This window comes from Pipistrellus hanaki (assembly GCF_964339955.1).
Source record: "Pipistrellus hanaki genome assembly, chromosome: 8".
NCBI classification, from domain to species: Eukaryota; Metazoa; Chordata; class Mammalia; order Chiroptera; family Vespertilionidae; genus Pipistrellus; species Pipistrellus hanaki.
Genome location: NC_140510.1, coordinates 84,284,011 through 84,300,998, shown reverse-complemented (window position 1 = coordinate 84,300,998; position 16,988 = coordinate 84,284,011). Strand labels below are relative to the sequence as shown.

Below are 16,988 nucleotides of genomic sequence, written 5' to 3'. Positions count from 1 at the left end.
TATTGGGCTCACCAAAATCAATGTTCATTGTTTAAAATAATTGTCATTGCCTGAAATTATTTGTTCCCTAAAATGTGTTACTTGTTATAAGCTTTGTTTCTAACAAACTTTTTTTTTTTTATATAGAACATGGCTTAATGTTTAGATTTTTATACATAATTCTAAACCTAAAAACACTGCAGAATCAATGAAAATAGGAAAGCAGCAAAGTTTCTTTTAAAAAAAAATTGATTGAATTAGTTGTGTTCTTGCTAAAGGGAAAACAAACGTTATAGTTCCAAAGCTGAATTTTGCTCATTTATTCCAACAAATAATATTCTAAAAAAGAAAAGACGCTGCCCAGAACTGGTTGCAGTCAGAGGTGAGGCCTTGGCATAACAGTTAGTTTAAAATAAAAAAGTGATATTCCTGGAGGCAGTGCCATACCTTCCACTCTTTTAAAGCCAGAATGATATGACTAATTAGAAGAGGGGACTAAAATACAACCCAACGTGAGCACTGAACCAGTGTTGCAGATAGCGTACTGTCAGGGGGAAGACTGTGTCAAAGAGCCAATTTCTTGTAAACATCTCAAGTTGAATTGTGATCCTGATGATATCTATATATGTACCCATGTTTTATGAGTACAATGATACTTTATTTTATCTTTCTCCCCCCCCCTCCCCACCACCACTAAACCATTTGAGTAAGTTTGGACAGAGTAGCTGAATTAATTTATTTTGGGTAAAGACAAGGAATCTCACATAATACTTTTTTGAGTTTTGAAAGATCTATGTCATCTCTCTTTTTCCACTTTTTACTATTTTTCATGTTGGTGACTTCTAGATCCATATTCCTTTTGTGGGCACCCCCACTTGGATATCCATATTCACTTCCTTATCTTATAGTAATATAAAAGTTGACATCATAACCTTTCTTAGGCTGCGTTCTCCAGAATGTGGACCCTGGGATTGTGACTTATGTGTTGTTTTAGTTGGGTCCTCCAGAGAAATAGAATCAATAGAAAGTGTATTTATTACAGAAAGAGATTTATTTTAGGGAATTGCCATTATGGAGACTGGAAAGTCCAAAATCTGCCAATTACTTCCATTTTTTTCCTTTTTCCATTGTCTCATATATGTATTCCTTCTCTCCAACCCCAATGTTGTCATCACTGTCCATCAAATCCTCACCATTTCTTCTATAGGTTCTTGAGATAATATTTTAACTGGTCTCCCTTCTTCCAACCTTGGACACCTTCTCTTTAAAATGCATGTCTGACTATGAAACGTCCCTTGCTTATAAAAACCCTCAGCAGCTCTGAAATTTGAGGACTTGATTTCCTCCAACTCCTCGGATTGGCATACAAGGCCCTTTATAATTCGACCCCATCTATCTCTTACTTCATCTTTCAACACTGTTTCCCAGATGCTCTGCTCCACTAGAGAAGGACCCTTAGAGGCTACTCAGGACAACATGCTCTGTCATGCTTGATGCCTTTGTCCATGCTACACGCTGTGGCTGGAATGTTCTCTCTCTTCCCTATGCCTCCATCCCCGGTCCAAGTTTACCTGGTAAACATGTACTCCTCTTTCAAGATGTGACTCAGGTATTACCTTTCCTATAAAATTTTCCTGAGCCTTCCAGATATAGAATAGACTAACTTTGATGTCATTCTTACATTTTTACATTTCAATAGACCCACATTATATTGAATTGTACTCACTATTAAATATATCTGTCTTTCTTAAGTGAACAGTAGTTGCCTTGACAGCAGGGGTCTTATTCTGAACATCTCTTTGCACCCACACCATGTGATGCTCAGCCTGACACAAAATAGATGCTTGATAAGAGAGTTGCAGATGAGGTGCTGAGGCTCAGAACAGGCTATGCTAGACTGCTGGTGGAAGGACTTCCTACCTGAGACAATGAGGCAAGAGGCTGGGGGATAATCACATTACAGTCTCTGGCAAAAGGAAAGAACAGGTGAGGGTCTTGTGCATCTGGATTATGTTAGGGACAGACCTGGCTCAGAGAAGAGGGGATATATTTTCCCCTGTGGAGCCCCCTCCCTTACAGTCTGAGTCTTAAAGAAGCGAATGGCAGCTTAAACAGAAGCTGAGTTCTTATGGTCTCGCAGAGGAGGCTGCGTTGGCATGTCTCCCAAAGAGCCAGAGCTTCTAGGTTCTGAGAATTTGTTCCCTAATCTTTGCTTACAGGACTCCCGGTGGCTGGAGTCTGCATGAAAGGGGCCTTTGTCTGATAGGAGAATGGCTTTGGGGCTAATCTCTCCTTGGAGGCATTTTCATTCACTTTAATGACTCTGCCTCCTGTCAGGCTTTTCTTCAGTGAGGGGGGTTTTGTTAAATAGATTTGTAGGAGGAATATGAGCTCCCAAATGTCGCCTTCCTCAGAGGGTGCTGTTTCAGGGAACATGGGGTTCAGCCAAATGTATTAGGATGCTCTGGATACATGGGGAGGGGTCAGAGAGGAGAGCAGGGAGACTGTATATCTAATAAAAACACACACATATGAATATTGCATGTACTTTTACCAAGCACGTCCACCAGTCTCTGTAACTTTCCCCGCCACCCGCCTGCTGACAGTGGGGGAGGTGGAGCAGACAAGATGGGATGATGTCATCCCTAGGACACTGTCCTTTTTCTCCTTCTCTTTCTCTCCTCCGGTTTTGTATAAACACAGCTGTTTGTGAGGAATGCTGGCTTGGGAAAACATAAACCATCCGCATGAATGACCTTTCTTCTCCACCACACACCCCTTCCTACTGAATGTGGGAGACTGGAATGCTTTCAGCCCAAGCAGACCCATTGTCCTCATGTCTGTAATGACGAGCCTTTCAGCTTGCTGGTTGGAGCCTGGGGTGACCAGGTTCAGGGACCGTGCAAAGCCCTGCAAGCCAGACAGAAGCTCTGATTGCAGGTGACACCTGAGACCACCTGCAGACAATTCCTAGAGGAATGTAAAGAGGAGAGGAGAGCTGCTGTCTTAGGCTGGGGGATGCAGGGTAGAGGTGGGGGGGTGGGGTGGATGCAGGCATTCACTGGTCTGTCAGCCTTGCCAACAAAGCTGCCAGCCTCTGGGAAGCCCAGGGGAACAAAACAGCGCTGGTGGGCTCTTTGGACCTGGGCTTAGGATGAAGCTGTTGAAGAGGGTGTTGGTGAAAGGGCAGGGCGGGGCGAGGATGAGCTCCCAACTCCGCCCCGCAGGGCGGAGTTATCCCTAGCCCTCACCCAACCAATCAGGGTTAGCCGAGGCAGTGACATCACCACCGACCTGAGTAAAACCCCTGGACTGGGCGAAATTCGCGCTCTCTTCCGCCATGCTGCCGGCGTGAGTGGGAGGAGCCCATGCTAGCATGGAGAAGGCTCTTTTGTTTATTGCATCGGACTCGGCTCCCTGGTGGTCCTTGGGGATCACGAAGTCTGGCGTAACATTGGGGCAATGGCATACTTGCCACAGCAACACATTCCCTACTTCTGGAGCATTTAGTCACAAATTGAGACCCAGAGCTTTTTATCCACTTAAGGAATAGAAATGGGGGCAGCTAAAAGGAGAAATCAGACTTGACCTCATGCTGTCCAGCTCCTTCTGAAATCCAGCAATACTGCAGCCCATGATCATTTATTGGGGGTGGTTTTCCATTTCCAAACGGTGACCTCTGGACTTTGTAGGTTAGGGTGGTTTTATTGAAGTGACTGAACTTGGCATTTGGGCTGAGAATGTGCTCGCTTCCTGGCCCCGTGCCTCCTTCCCAAGCTATGAAACTTTTCTTTTTTTTTAAAAAAAATATATTTTATTGATTTTTCAGAGAGGAAGAGAGAGGGATAGAGAGTTAGAAACATCGATGAGAGAGAATCATCGATCACCTGCCTCTTGCACACCCCCTACTGGGGATGTGCCTGCAACCAAGGTACATGCTCTTGACCGGAATTGAACCTGGGACCTTTCAGTCTGCAGGTCGATGCTCTATCCACTGAGCCAAACCGGTCCCGGCCCAAGCTATGAAACTTTTCTAGTGCCCCACTCACCTGCGTGGTTTGTAGCCACAGCTGACCAGGAGAAGTAATGAGCACTCCCTGTGCCTCCCAAGACAAGGGCCAGGTGCCCTAGACTGTGGCCCAGAGCAGCCCCTGGGGAATGAATGAGATTCAGTGCTAGAGAAATGGTGGTGGGTGATGAGCCAATGGTCTTCTTGAGTCACCTCTTGGGTTTTCATGGGGAGAAAGGTAAGTTTTCACCCCCTTTTTCATGCTAAGAAAGCATCGCAATGGTATGATCTTAGAGCCACTGAGGCAACATTTAGCTCCTGGCTATCTCTCTTGCTGGCGGTTTGCGAGGGAAATGGAGATGTGTATCCTTCCACTCACTGGGTGCCTCCGGTGTGTCAATGTGTCAGGAGGGCTGCTAGGAGCTTTGCATCTAGTCCAGTTGTATCCTCACATCAACAACGTGCTATTTAACGTGTTATTTTATAATTAGTGATAAAGAAACTGAGATAAATTTAGTTTAATAAACATTACCCAATGAGCTAGTGATAGAGCCAGGATTCACACCAGTTGGATGTGAATGCCCACGCATTCCAGGAATTCAGAAGGTGACAGAATGGGTAGGAATGATCAGAACAAACCTGGTAGGTGGAAAGGGCAATTACCTTCGGGAGGTGGTGTGAGGGATAAAAATAACATCCTTCACCTCTCCAGATAGTCCCCTTGCAGCCTAAAACCCAACATTATCAAGTCGTTCCTCTGAATTAAGCAAAACTGTTTTTGGAAGCAAATATTTCTGGGAGGGGAAGTCATGTGGCAATTAAAATGCTCTATTAAAAAAAACACACCCTCATTTTCTCTTAGTTTTAAATTGTGTTCTTTGTAAAGTAATCCTAACAGGAAGTAATTCTATCAGAATAAATGTCTGGGAGGGGACCTCTTAAAGGAGTTGAGAAGTGCTAATCTTTGACTTTTACTCTCATAAGCACATTTTAAGTAATTCCTAGAAACTGATAAAATCTGTTAGAAGAAAAGGATTTCTCTCTTTTTTAAAGTAGTAGAATATTTCACCATTCTGATTTGAAAAAAAAGATAAACATGGGTGTTAACTTTCTGAGAAACACGCTTAGAACTGCAATCGCTTAAGATTCTGCTTCAAAGAAGGAAAGAGAAGGAGCTTGAAAGATAGTTTGAAAGCTTAAAATATGATAAGATGACATGTTATTTGTTAAAGTACTTGGAAAAATCCTAGTGTAAAATGAATAGAATGTATTATTATTCATTCTAGAGAGTACCTCTTCAGCAGAGGAAGAGTGAGAAGAATAATGTCCTAAGGCAGTATTTCCCAAGAGTTTTCTACACACTCGATTGTTAATAAGTGGTAGATGAACGCAGAGTTTCTGGCTAGATGTATTTGGAAAACACTGCGTTAGGAAGTTAAAACATGTTTTTGTACTATGGGTGTTATCAGAACTTTTAATAAATAATAACGTGTGGTAATTCTCCCAAGAAGGTGGACAGTATATGATAGAGGGCTTCCTAAAACTTATTTGACCAGTACAGAATTTTTTTGTGGATTGAGCATTTCATAAGACCAGTGTTCTCTGGAACATAGTTTGAGAAACCAAGTCTAAAATTGTAGTCAATATGCAATATGACATGGCAGTCTTCCTGACATGAATTTAAATCCCAGCTTCACCACTTAAACAAGATGCGAGTTTGGGCAAGTTACCTAAATTCTCCGTGCCTCAGTGTCTTACATTTGTCAATGGGAGGAGTAACATTACTAATTTGCTCAATCATGAGGGTTAAATGAAGAGTATCTGCCATGTAGTCAGAGCTCAGTAAATATTAGTCACTGTTGTTACTGCTATTGACATCTTGTCCTGGTCCCGATGTGCATGCTGAGCTCTAGCAAAAAGGAAAAATGTCACCAGCATTTCTGCATCTCTGTTGTTGTCTTTCCTTCACTTAGAATGCCTTCCTCACCTCAGTCTATGCCAGGCCCAAACAACAGTAAGATATATCTCAATGCCACTTGCCCCATGAGAATGTCCTGGATTCTCCCCATTTTCCTACTCCTAAATTTCCAACATATCTCTGGAGGTTTCTTAGACTTAGAATACTTGGCTTCATATTTGTGTAATTTATTTTTCCTTTGAAAGATGTCTTATTTATATTTGATTTCCTGGTACCTGGTATGGTTCCTCTATCAACTATATCCCCACTAAAGTTTGGCTGAATCATTAAATTAAATTTCATCACCCTCTATTTAGAGGCAAACACTCTATAATAAGATTATCCTTAAATTCTTACCTGTACCGGCATCACCAGAATTTTATAATTAGGCAAGGACTGATGAAAATGGGCCCTGGGCTAAGCAAGGCATAAAGTAGGAGGGGAAACCAGGAAGAACAAAGAAGATTAATATGTACTACGATTGTAGGTATTAGGTTTCTTTTTCCTTAGGTACTTTCCAATTAAAAATATTCTATCCAATTTTACCTACCCATGTCCACTACATATCTCGATTTGTGTTTGGGTATTGTATGATAGGGAAAGTAGAAGAAAATCAGAGACAACTACTGCCTATAATTACAATTTCACTAGTATGACTGTGAGTCTCCAGATCTGTTGCATCATTTTTTTTTTTTTTAATTCGTTCAACAAATATTTACTGAGAACCTGTGTGTGCTGAGCACAGGTATGAGCTGGGGACATAAGAATGAGTGAGTCAAGCCCTCACTGATTTGGCTGAGTGGATAGAGCATTGGCCTGCAGACTGAAGGGTCCTAGGTTAGATTCCAGTCAAGGGCCTGTATCTTGGTTGTGGTCACATCCCCAGTAGGAGGTGTGCAGGAGGCAGCTAATCAATGTTTTTCTCTCATTGATGTTTCTAACTCTCTATCCCTCTTCCTTTCTCTCTGTAAAAAAATCAATTAAAAACATTAAAAAAAAGAAAGAAACAAGAAGGATGAGTCAGACCTGACATTTTGCTCTCATGAAATTGCAGTGCAATGGTGTTACAATCAAGTAAATAAAGTATCAACCACCAAACCCAGTACATACTAGGCATTTAAGCAATATTTATTTATTGATGACTAAACAAAAGAATGAAGACAATTATTGCTCTGGGTCAGTTTGCATCAGGCAGGGCTGCTGTGTTGGGTCAATCAGGCCATACATCCTGTACTGTTCCAGGGACTCCATTCACAGAGATAAGATGTGAAGCTTGACCATAGACTGGGTAAGGTGTAGGACTTTTAGAAATTGTGTCTGATACATAAATTGGTTCAGTTTCCAGATGGTTGAGAATATTCTTTCCTAATTATTCTTCCTTAGAATAGCACACATCTCTGAAAAGTTTCATAGATGCTGTCACCTCTTTCAGAGTTCTCACAGCCCTTTGCATATACTGTATACCACTGTTAGCACATTTGTCATCATTAGTATGTCTGTTCCCTTGCTCTGGGTTTTGTAGGGCTCATCCTGGTATCCCCTGGCCCTTCACACAGAGCCTGGCACATAGTAGGTACTCAGGATATGATTGCTGGAGGATGAGAAAATATCCTGTAAGATGTGGCTAACCAGAGGCCCAGAAATTGCCTCCCAACTCCTTCTGTTTCTGAAATCTGAACCCTATTAGCAATCCCCTTCCTCTGACCTTGACTTGAACCTTAGTCTTCTAAGCTGAAAGGAGAGAAAGGCACAGAGTGGGAAGAGGAGCAGACATTTTTCTTAACCCCATGAGCCATCATTCCCCTTTTGCCAGTGCATTCCAGGGTATATCAGCAGCCAGGTGGAGTGGGCTGATGTCCAGCCTGACCCCTAATGGGAGCAGGAAGGTTTGGTGAGAAGCTACATAGCCCACAGGGTGTGTGTAGGAACTGCCTATGTCCAGTCTTAATACCCACACAGCTGCTTCAGGGTTGGGAAACTTGGTGGGAGGAAAGCATGTGTGAAAGACAACCCCAAGAGCACCTGCAGAGACTTTGCAGTCAGGGATAATGTCTGAAGGCCTCAGCTGTTTTTCCAACTGGGGAGACCTATGGAAGGAGGCCCCATAAGTCACTGAGAAGGCTGAGACTGGAATAAAACATGGAGGGAACACCAGAGTGGGAACTCACTACCTTCTCATGCATCCTGAGGTAGAGAGGTAGAGATAGAGCTAGAAAGAAGGAAATATTTCCATACTATCCAAATATGAAAAAGAAACAAGTGGTCATGCTGCATTTCTCACATTCCTTCATCTCCCTTATCTGATTTTGGTAGACCCTGGGAAATATATAGAGACTACAGAACAGTTGAGGTCACTGAGGCCAGAGAGAGACTACTTGGCTCAAGTCTTCAATTCCAGGAGTCTCATGAATTCCTTTCTAGGAAATGGTATAACCAATAATATGCATTCTGAAGTGACTGTGATGATTCTCTATTCCAACCTCCCTGTTTTTTTCAGATAAAGTATCTGAATACTGTCATATCTTGTCCCAAGGGAATGGAAAACTATTTGGTAGATGGAGTCTTTGAGTCAAAGCAAAGTGATTACCTCCACAACCTTGGTGAAGAGAAGGCTTGTTCTATCATGACATTTTGTAAGATCTCTTATTCCATACAAGATTGCCTTTGGTGTTTACTGTTATCCAGGGGCCACTGGCTGAAATGTTTAGTGATGGGGGAGGAAAGCAGGTGCCCAATACAATGCTATTTGGTGTGCCCTCCACCTACCAAGGGGGTCCCATTCTCCAAACCTGGTCCAGTCTGTACCTGGCAGATGTTCTTAGGGAAGAAGCAGAGTGAATTTCTGCATTCCAGCACCATCTAGGGCCCTGGGATGAAATTTATGATGTCTTAAAGGTCCAAAGGAGTGGCACAAAGTAAGGACTGGCACCTTAGGTCCATTCTGCAAGATGTTGCCAAGCAGTAGGCTGAAGGCATAGGGGTGATGCACCTCTACCTCAATGAATTTTTTTGTATCTCAGAGGCTCTAGTTGTCCATAGAGTGAAACTGTACCTGTTCAGGTGGTATTTTTAGCACCACTACTTGAAATCCTACCCTTTCCTGCTTTCAAGAGAGGGTCGGGGAATAGAGAGAGGATGAGTAAAGGAGAAATGGATGAGGTTTTGAAAAGGATTTATTAGGTGGACTATGAAAGTCATCTCGACAAGTATCATCAATCTTGTTTTACAGATGGAAACCTAGGACTAGAAAATATATTGACCAAGTTCCTCCAAGGTTCTAAGAGGAGACAAAGTAGGTCAAATTTCAGTTCCTGGGGTTAGTTTTATAGATCCAAAGGAATGTGGACAACATGGAATGTGGTGTTTTCAGCAGCATGGCACATGGGACCCTGAGGTTCCAGGACAAAGAGAAATGACACTAGAGTAATCTATCAACCTCAGTTAGGACACACCATGATTTCAGGCACCTGCCTTCTTCTCTGTGTATTTTAATTGGCCTTATTTATGGGGCAGGGTGTTTCTAACTGCAAGAAATAGGAAGACTCTCACACTTATTTAAGTGACAGACATTTAAAATCTTACATAGAACATTTTTACAATGGAATACTATGCAGCTGTAAAAAGAAAAGATCTTTTGCCCTAGCTGGTTTGGCTCAGTGGATGGAGCATTGGCTTGCAGACTGAAGGGTCCCAGGGTCGATTCCAGTCAAGGCCAAATGCCCAGGTTGTGGGCCTGATCTCCAGTAGGGGGTTTGCAGGAGGCAGCTATCAATGATTCCATCTCATCATTGATGTTTCTATCTCTCCCTACCTCTCTGAAATCAATAAAAATATTACTTTTTTTTTAAAGGAAGGATCTCTCCCCCACCCCAAATCAATACCAGGCTTTTATTATACATCTTTATAGTTTCATAAACAAGTGTGACAAATCATTCAGCATCTCAGTGTTTCTATAGTTGAACAACTTAGATCTTATTCATCAGCCTGCTCAACTGTTCCTTTTTCAGAAACATAGATATCATCCAAAAATTTTCTGATATTCTTGTTTTTAACCGTTGTGGCTTGCTGAATCAAAGCAGCTGAATTTGATACACGTTCAAGGTCATTTCCCTCAATAATCAACTCATCTTTCTGGGATTGAGATACTGAATAAGAAATGCCTGACCTCATCCGAACTCTGCAGATGTATTTTTTTCACTGAAGAAATTTCTAATTTCAACAAGAGAACCATTCTCCTGAATAATGATGTTGATGGGGAAGTGAGTGCACACATACCTCATCTTATAATGGAAGCCCAGTGTAACACACTTGATCATGTTCTGTACATGACTGCAGATAGTGCGAACTGTGGCCAGTTCCTTTCTATTTCCCTGCCACTTGTCAACGCGGAACCTCTTCTTTTTCTTTCCAAGGACACTGAGCTCTACATTGATGTGGTTGAAGTCTCTCTGCAGGGTGCCTCTGAGGCCAGCCCTTCACAATAATTGTGCATCCCTTCAGAGTGATGTCCACATTTTCTGAGATGTCCACAGTCTGATTGCTGAGAACGGTCTTCATCTTTGCAGTATATGCAGCAAAAAGCAAGGAAGGATCTCTTATCATTTGAGGCAGCATGGAGGGACCTGGAGAGTGTTAAGCTAGTCAAAGGAAGACAAGTATTACATGATCTCATTCATATGTGGAATCCAATGAACAAAATAAACTGATGAACACAATGGATCCAGAGACATAAAAGCATGGAACATACTGAAGAATCTCAGAGGGAAGGGGGGAGGGAGAAGAGATGAACCAAATAACTAATATGCTTATATGCATAATCCATGGACACAGAAAATGGTACAGTGAAGGCTTTGGGGTAGGGTTGTGGAGTGCAGATAATCAATGGGGAAAAAGAGGGACATCTGTAATACTTTCAACAACAAAGATGAATTAAAAAAAAAAAAACCTCACATAGAAGAAGTTTAGAGGCGGGATAGACTCTAGGTAAGATATACTCATCTGGATCCCTTTTTTTTTTTTTTTTTTGTGTGTGTGTGTGTGTGTGTGTGTGTGTGTGTGTGTGTGATTTGCTCAGCTTCCTTCTCCTCTAAGAGTTAGTCTTGTCTCAGGTGTCTCCCCTCATGGTTTCAACATGGTTGCCATCAGCAGCTGAGCCAATACATTTTCTTAATAAGCAGACAGATAGGAAAAGCATGGAATAAAAATCCTTCCCTAGCACAAAATGTAAGTTTTTCCTTTTTACTGATTATTCAGCTTAAGTCATTTGCCAGTTTCTGGACAAATAGCAGTTGCTAAGGAATGCCAGGTGGTGATTGGTTTAAATCTGAGATCTTGAACTGGTCAGGGAAATGAGATTGTCGTAATTGGGTCAATGAGTTCAGAACCCACATCTGCAGGCATCCTGATAAGTGAGGGAGGGCAGAGACCCGAACAAAACTAGCTTCTTAGAAAGGAGAGAGGGATGAGAGATGCTGTGTAGATACTCAAGTGAGTCCATTTTGCTTAGCATTTAAGCATCCCAAAAGAGAGCTGCTGATACCCGAGGGAAAGATCAATGACCTCAGAGATGGAATAGCATGAGATCTACTTATCCTCTCTCCCTGGTGAGAGAAATTGTGATGAGGTGGCAGGGTTGGTTTGCTCTATACTTGAAGCATAAGTTATAGCAATTTTTGCAGGAAATGACTGCATGAAGTTATTTTCCTTATAAAGGAGCCATTAAACTGACAGGCTCTGAAGAGCTTTACAGTGGACCTACTTCAGAAAGGTTAAGGGCCTTGGCCAAGGTCAGAGTGGCAGAGCCTATACTAGAAGCAGGTCTTGTGGATCATATTCCAGCACTCTCTCCATAACCCCAGGGAGTTATGGAGTGCAGTGAAAATGACATCAGCCCCTTGGTTGTAAAGGTATGTGTGAAGAATGCAAATTTGACCCTTAGCAAGTTCCTTAACTTCTTTAGGCCCCAATTTACTCACTATTGCAATGAAGGAATCTTATTAGAAGATAATGAGAGTACCTTCCAATTCTAAGAATCTATGAATAGTTTTAAATCATGGTTCTCTTCCAGGAACCTGACAACACTTTTTCTATTAGGTCATTTAACTGCTGATTATTTGTTTAAATAGTTTCCCAGGAGTAACCCAGAACATCCTACATAATAAACCAGTTGTTAAATCATAAACAATATGGACAGGATTCATCATCATTATGCTTCCCAACTGAACATCCCTGGGGCCTCTGGTTGCTTGGACACTCTGGTTAATTGAGTGTTGTCAGGGATTCCCCATGTGGGTGACCACTTTTCCAAGAATTAGAAATAACAGACTGTAACAGACACTATACTGGAAAGATGTGCTTTTAAATAAATGAAATAGAACTGTGAAGAATAAAATAACTTTGTGTTCTTCTTCCTCCCCCCCCCCCCTTCTTATCTTGGTGTTCTTGTTCACCATCCCATACCCTGTTACCATCAAGTTCTCAGCTTGAATCACTAATCTTCACTTAACTAGTGGATATTTAAAGTGTTATGTTTCCTGGAGTATTTGTAGGAAATCTTAAAGTCTCCAGATCCCCCAAAATACAGTTGGTCCTCCATATCTGCAGGTTTTGTACCTGTGGATTCAACCAATTGTGGACTGAAAATATTCAGAAAAAATTGTTGCATTGTTGTTGATGTGTACTATGTAGTTAGGCTTATCGTGGTTGCATCTGTACTGAACATATTTAGACTTTCTTTTCTTATCATTATCCTCTAGTCTAAATAAAAAGGCATAACAACTGTTTACATAGTATTTACATTGTGTTAGGTATTAATAAGTAACATAGGGGTGATTTAAAATATATGGGAGGGTGTGCATAAGTTATATGCAAATATTACACTATTTTATATACAGGATTTGAGCATCTGTAGGTTTTGGTATTTGTAGGGGTCCTGGAACCTATCCCATGGAAATACTGAGGGATGACTGTATACGGCTAATGGTAGCATTTTTTTTTCTGTCCTGTGATGGTCCAGCATAAGATACAGTACAGGGACAAGGAAGTCTTCTTAGTGTACCACAAAACATATAATCTATTCTATTTCCAAGAGTGATAATAAAACCCCAAAGTTTCAGGCCTCATTTGGAACATGAGTTGGTGCCATAAGGAAGGCATGCAAGAGAGGAAGGAAAAGGGGTTTTGAGAGTTTCAGAGAATTTATGTTCAGTGTTCTCACTTAATCCCCTCACAATGACTATATTATTTTGCTGAGGAGAAGATAAATGACTTATATATGCATATACTTAAGAAGAAAAAACACACAGAACAATAGGTAGAGTAAAATTTTATTTGTAGTAGTCAGAATAGTCTAAGCTATTCTTTAATAACAGCAAATCTCAGAAACTTAACATGACTAAGGTTTATATCATGCTCACTTCAAGTCCAGTGTGGGTCAATTGGCTCTTTGGTGTGGCTTTCTTCCAAGTGGCGGCCTGGAACCCATGCTGCCTTCATTTGATAATTCCATTTCGCCATGGGATGAATCAGAGTCACCAAGGAGAAAGCATTCTCAGTCATAACTCTTGGACTAGAAGTTACATGTGACTTCTACTCACATTCCTATTGACTACAACTCAGCTACATGTTCCCAACCTAACTGCAAGGAAAGCTGGGACATATTTCCTTGCTACATGCCTAGGATTAAGTCATGATGTGGTGAGTACATATTTTGACATGATTTTTGCTACATTATTTATGTGAGAAAGAAAATAAACTTTCTGTGTATCTGCATGTACACAAATACAGAGAAAAAAGTGTGGAAGGATATGCAGTAAAGTGACCTCTAAGGAAAGCAGTGGGATTGACAAGGTAAAATATGACAGAATTAAAGGGGGCTTTTAGAATTTAATAGTTTTTTTGTGTTACATTAACTTTTTTTATTTTTTTATTTTTTTTTTAGAATGGTATATTTATACATTACCTGTATTATTAAACAAAAATCTCCTCTCCCAATACACACAATAACATACTCCAAAATGCACTATGTTCTTCTACAGTCTCTAATTTTTAGGAGGTTTTTTCTCTAGTCTGCTGGGGCTGATGTTGGTGATCAAGATTATTTAATGATTTCCTATTTAGAGGGATTGCTTTTTTTTTCACACTTAACAAAGGGACACAGAGGTGCCAGGAAGGATGTTTGGATCAGTATCAAGCCTTTTTCCTTCCAGCCCAGAGACCTAAAGATCAGAGGGAGAGCTACTTAAGCTATAGTTGCATCAAGCACTCAAAGGACATTGAGAATCTGTCTCTCACTTTGCTCTCTTCAGCACTGGCTTTATCTTTTGGGAGGCTCCTCTTCATGGTGGCAAAATGGATCATAAGCACCTTCTGAGGTGAGCCTCAGAGATGGTGGGTGCCCCTCAGTATAGTGAGATAGGTTAGGAATGTCTGGAGAGCCTGGGGACTTGAGCTGGGTGATGATATCTGTGTGGAATCTAGTTTAAGCTGCTTAGATGGAAACACTGTCTTTGGCCTGAGTCAATTTTGCACTTGCAGCTCAGGAAGGTGGAGGAGTCCCAGCAGGAGCCAGGATCTGCAAATCAAGCCGCCATCCGGTGAACCATGCCCTCGCAACATTTTGATGAGAGAGCATGGTGCTGCGGTTATGCTGGCCTCCAGGTCACTATGGGGCTTTGGATTTGCCAATCCCTGCTGTCTGCTTTACAATGGCATATGTTGACCCATGCTGGCTGATAATGCACCCCAGTGGGTCTCCACGATACCTATAGAGGCTGTCCTCCTTCTGAGCCCTCCCAGTAACATGCCGCCTGTCCCCGTTGCTATCAGTTTCACAGTGCAGGGACCTTGAAACGTCACCCCAAACCTGATTTTCTCTGGACACATGGAGACCTTCTCACAGAGATCTGAGACCACCTTAATCTCCAGGCTTTAGTTAGATGGGGTGGAAGAGATGGGATGACTCATAATTTCCAGGGAGGAACTCAGTGACTCTCATGTCCTCTCAACTAGATGGTAAGAGGATCTATCAGACACAGTGATCCTGATTGGCCAAAACCCATGGATGGCCACGTACAGGAGTCAAAGAGTGACAGAGGGGGAGCGCCAACTTTATGAAGGTCCCATGGCTATGTCCTTCATTTGTTAATTTGAACAGACTGAGGTGTCCATGACTCAGAACTTGGTTCCTCTATTAGTACTTCACCTCTGTGATGGTTTCCTCTGAGTGAAGTGTGAGGGCAAAACCAAGATAAGGACAGAAAGGCAAGAAGAGCATGGGGCTGGGTACTGTGACCAATTTTTAGGCTTAAGGAATTTATCACTTCATGTTTTTTTAAAATTATTATTATTATTATTATTATTATTATTATTATTATTTTATCATTAGGGAGTTAGAATGCCTAAGCCACATGACCCGTTAGGGTTCTTTATTGTTATTTCTTTTTGTACATTTTTTTCTGGAGAGCTGCCAAGTGCAGTTAGAGAGAAGTGGTGTTCCAGTCACAAGTTATGCCCCAGCCATACAGCTAAAGGAGACAGGAGGGAGGTAGTGTTCCTGTAGACATGTAATTCTATAAAACCCCAGAGGACACTTCTCAGGCTCCTTGGAGACAATTTTGATTCAGTCCATGCAGGGATGTTTATCACCCAGAACTGTTCCTACATGGAACAGGCTGTTGTATGAAGTAGTGAACCTTTTGTCACTGAAAATGGTCAAGCAAAGGCAGAAGGATTAGCAGACAGGGAACTGTGGAGGAAATTCCTGAGCAAGACCGAACTCTAAGGAATCATGAAATGCCATGAGTTTATGACTCAGTGGAATGAAATCCTCCCAGGCTCAAGATCTATTTGGCTCCACTGGTGTCCTTTCTCTGGTCCTGGTCTGGCTTGGATGGCCTGGCTAACATCCAGGAAGTGTGGGCCAGGCCAGCCAGTGCCTTGCAGAGTGGGTGAACCTGCTGAGACTTCCTCTCAAATCCTCATCAACAGCTGCTTGAATGAATCTCCAGGGCAGTGAGCATTCCCATGTTCTCCTGAACTGAGCGCATTGGGCCATTTTCCCACTTCCCACTCCCCCACATCCACAGAGCTATTGATTTTATTTTCAGCCTTAGAGGAGACACATATGAGGAGAAAGAGGCTTAGATGTCCTGAGGGCCCTTAGGGAGCATGCTTAAGAATAGTAATTTTTAGGAGAAAGGAATTTTTCTTCTATGTTCTGTTATCTACTCCATTGGAGTAAACTGGGCAGGGAGTTCAGGAGAGTGAGCAGGGAGGGAGCATGCAGGTACTGATTGGGCTTGTTGTATGTCTGGCTATTTCATCCCCAATCTAGAGTAAAGATAAGAACAGATGAAGACATGAGGCTACTAGGTAAGAGAATGTGTGGAATTGAGCCTCTTGCATCTGGGCTTGTGTGAACAGGATCCCAAAATATCTGAGCTGCAAGAGATTCTCCAAATTATCTGTCTCTCCACCCATTGTACAGGTGAAGAAATTGAGACCGGAGGAAACACAGTGGTCATTACTTCAGTGTTAAAGGCAGGTGGGATCACTTGGCCCACCTGGGTTGTTCCCCCCATCCCAACTTGGAAGATAGCTTACTTCAGGGCCCCCGGCACCAGACTTTATAATGCTAGACAGCTCACCTTGCACATCACTTTTCGGAAGAACTTTCAAAGTGCTTTCACAAACTTGATCTCATTCCATCTTCATCCCAGCCCTGCAAGTAAGTGAGGGCTTCTACAGCAGTGATGAAGGGGTTCTGATCTTAGAGAATTCTACTTGTGCACAGGTTATGAAGACCATGGGTGACAGGCCCTAGGTATGACTGTATACCTCGTGGGCATGTTGAGCACCTCCACAGTGGCCTGGGCATCATTGCCCTCCTGTTGCCCCTTCCTCATGCCTCCTTTTGGAGAGAACATGTTCATTTGCTCATCTTCCTTGTCATTTATCAAATCATTGGCAGAGTTTTCAATTAGTCTCCCTGACTTCCAGCACTCCAGTCTTGGATCTAGTAGGGCACTCCAGTGACAAAAATCA

General features: G+C 42.1%; 1 pseudogene across 1 annotated transcript; it reads right to left on the bottom strand.

Annotated features, from left to right (window-relative positions):
- Positions 1 to 9,884: 9,884 nt before the first annotated feature.
- On the bottom strand, positions 9,885 to 16,647 carry LOC311626731 (large ribosomal subunit protein uL6-like; annotated as a pseudogene). The gene is made up of 2 exons (XR_014797066.1): positions 16,592 to 16,647; positions 9,885 to 10,582 (listed from the first exon to the last, which is right to left on the bottom strand). The product of XR_014797066.1 is annotated as a large ribosomal subunit protein uL6-like (transcript).
- Positions 16,648 to 16,988: the final 341 nt, after the last annotated feature.